We start from the raw sequence: 2595 nt of genomic DNA, 5'->3' as shown, positions 1-2595 counted from the left end.
ACACAGAGATGATCATCTGAGTACTTGTTATTTCCTTAAACCAAACTGTTCTTTAGGAGCAGAAGTACAGTAGTTCATAAATAACCTCTGTGTTTGTGTCGACAGGTTCTGGTCTGAAGAGGAAGACGTCGTGTACGAATAGAATCAGACACAGTTTGTGAACCTCTGGAAGGATTTTACTGCTCAGACTCTAGAGAGGACAACTGTGAGGAAGCAAGGAAACACAGACGCTGTGAACCAGGAGAAATACATCAGAGAACAAGGTGAGAAGACGTGATGAAGGCGGAGCTTAGTTAGGGAGCTTCTTGACTCCAGTCTTTATGCTAAGATATGCTAACCTGGTTCTTACTGCAGCTCTGATAGAGGGACTGTGTTCATGTCTAAAACAACCTCTGTGAAATAGTCTCATGTGTTCTGTGTTTCCTGCAGGAACTTCCTCCACAGACAACCGTGTGTGCTCGACCTGCTCTGATGGAACATTTTCAGACGGGACGTTTACATCCTGTCAGAATCACAAACAGTGAGTGAAGCTTCACATCACACATGGACTCTCCAGATGTTCCTGTAATAACTGTCCCTCTATCATTACAGATGTGAATCAGAGGGTCTGCTGCTGCTGAGAGCAGGAACTGAGACAGAGGACGCTCAGTGTGGAGGAGAAGTGTCAGACAGGAATGCACTGATTATCTGTGGTGTTGCGTTTTCTTTTAGCCATCGTAGTCGGAGTGTGTTATCTCGTATGGAACATGATCCAACAAAAAAAAAGCAGTAAGGTTTCCACTGTGACAATGAAACATGATCATGTTTATTTATTAGATATTATGGTCTGTCTCATCATTCATTTGATGTTTTATTCCAGGAAAAAGAAGACATTCAGGACCCTCCTACCTGGTATGTTTTAAATTCTCTTTACTCTCGATCTGTTTTATGTTCAATGATTTAATAAAGTCTCTCTTATTAATGTTTCCCGTACAGGAAGGTGTGAATTCAGGACAATCATCTCAGCAGAATCTGAAGTCAAATGACTCCAAAACATTCAAAGGTGAGCCAGCAGAGCTTTGAGATCAAATGTTCACTGACTGACTGAGATCTGACTTTTGACAGATTTACTAAATGTTTGATTTAAACTAAATTTCTTTTCTCCTCAGATTGAGGTCGGTCAGATTTAACTCCTGCAGAGTGAATCATCTCAGGATCCTGTTCTGGTCCATTCTGACACACTGTTGATATGTGAACCTGTTACGCTGTAATATGAGCATGAACCAAAATCGACACACCTGTGGGTGCAAAGTCCCCCTCTGCACTTTATATATATGATGCGCACCCCACACACTCTCCCTCTTTCTATCCTCCTGGTCGGTATGAGCTTATACCAGCTTGTATTGTCCTAGCCTTGTTTAATCCTCACGATCTTGACTGCTGATTACCCGGGCTGCCGGCAAGACGTTTTACATTTCTATTGGCATCTGTAAATCTAAAGAAACCAAAATGATCTCTGGGGTCCCACAAGGGTCAGCCGTTCTAATCTGGCCATTACTTTTTAATCTATACATGCTTCCACTTGGTACAATCATCCAGAAACACAACATATCTCGCTGACGACACACAGCTGTACATCTCTCTCTCATCTGAAGATCTCAGTCCTATAAACAAACTAACAGACTGCATAAAATATATCAAACTCAACGCAGACAGGACAGAAATATCAGCACATCCATCTTCACCTCAAATCCATGACCATGAAATACAACGAGCAGGCCAGAAATCTTTGCATCATTTTGGATTCTGACCTTAGCTTTGACAGTCATATCTCCAACATTACCAGAACAGCATTTTAACATTTGAAGAACATATCAAAACTCTGATCCTTCATATCCCAAACTGACGCTGAGAAATGAGTCATCTCAACCAGGTGAGGTGACTGTAACGCTCTATATGCATCAAAACAATCTGTAGGAAGACTACAACTTATTCAACATTCAGCAGCCAGAGTCCTGACCCCGTATGACAAAATGTGATCACATCACTCCGGTCCGTGCGTGCGTGCAACCAACATGTGGATTTAAAACCATAAAACTTCAGTTTATGCTGTAAATAAATGAGTGAATATTTTGCAGCTGAAGTCAAATACAATGTGATGAACGTTTTATTTGTGTGTTACTGATATTATGCTTGCGTGTGTGTGATGTGTGTTCTCTTTTTAAAAATGATGAATAAAAAGATTTTACTTAAATCAAAGTCTCTGAATCTTGTGCACTGCTGACCTCTGGTGGTCAAAAACAGAACTGTTATTTTAATATCAACACTGAGCTAACTGAGCTATTTCAGATCTTTTCAGTCAATGTAAGCTAAAGGACAGTTAGAATGAAACATGATCGTGTTCTGTTTGTAGATCTCTGTTTCATACTGAATATATCACCTGGAGGAAGAACTGTGAGGTCAAAGGTCAAAGGCTCAGTTCTGTTTCTGAAGTAAAGCTCTGTGTTTCATACTGAATATATCACCTGCAGGAAGAACTCTGAATACTGACCTCTGTCTCATCATCAATCTCATCTTTCATCTTTTCTTCAAACCTTTCTCTCCTTTGTGTCCTTT

The 2595-nt window shown here is 40.5% G+C and overlaps 1 long non-coding RNA gene across 1 annotated transcript; it reads left to right on the top strand.

Moving 5' to 3' along the window:
- The first annotated feature begins 383 nt into the window (after positions 1–383).
- On the top strand, positions 384–2227 carry LOC109975957 (uncharacterized). The gene is made up of 4 exons (XR_010666496.1): positions 384–520; positions 592–768; positions 860–891; positions 976–2227. It is a non-coding gene; the product is annotated as an uncharacterized lncRNA (long non-coding RNA).
- Positions 2228–2595: the final 368 nt, after the last annotated feature.

This window comes from Labrus bergylta, chromosome 5, assembly GCF_963930695.1.
Source record: "Labrus bergylta chromosome 5, fLabBer1.1, whole genome shotgun sequence".
Lineage (NCBI taxonomy): Eukaryota > Metazoa > Chordata > Actinopteri > Labriformes > Labridae > Labrus > Labrus bergylta.
The sequence above is the reverse complement of the archived record's forward strand: the minus strand, read 5'-3'. Positions and strand labels throughout refer to the sequence as shown.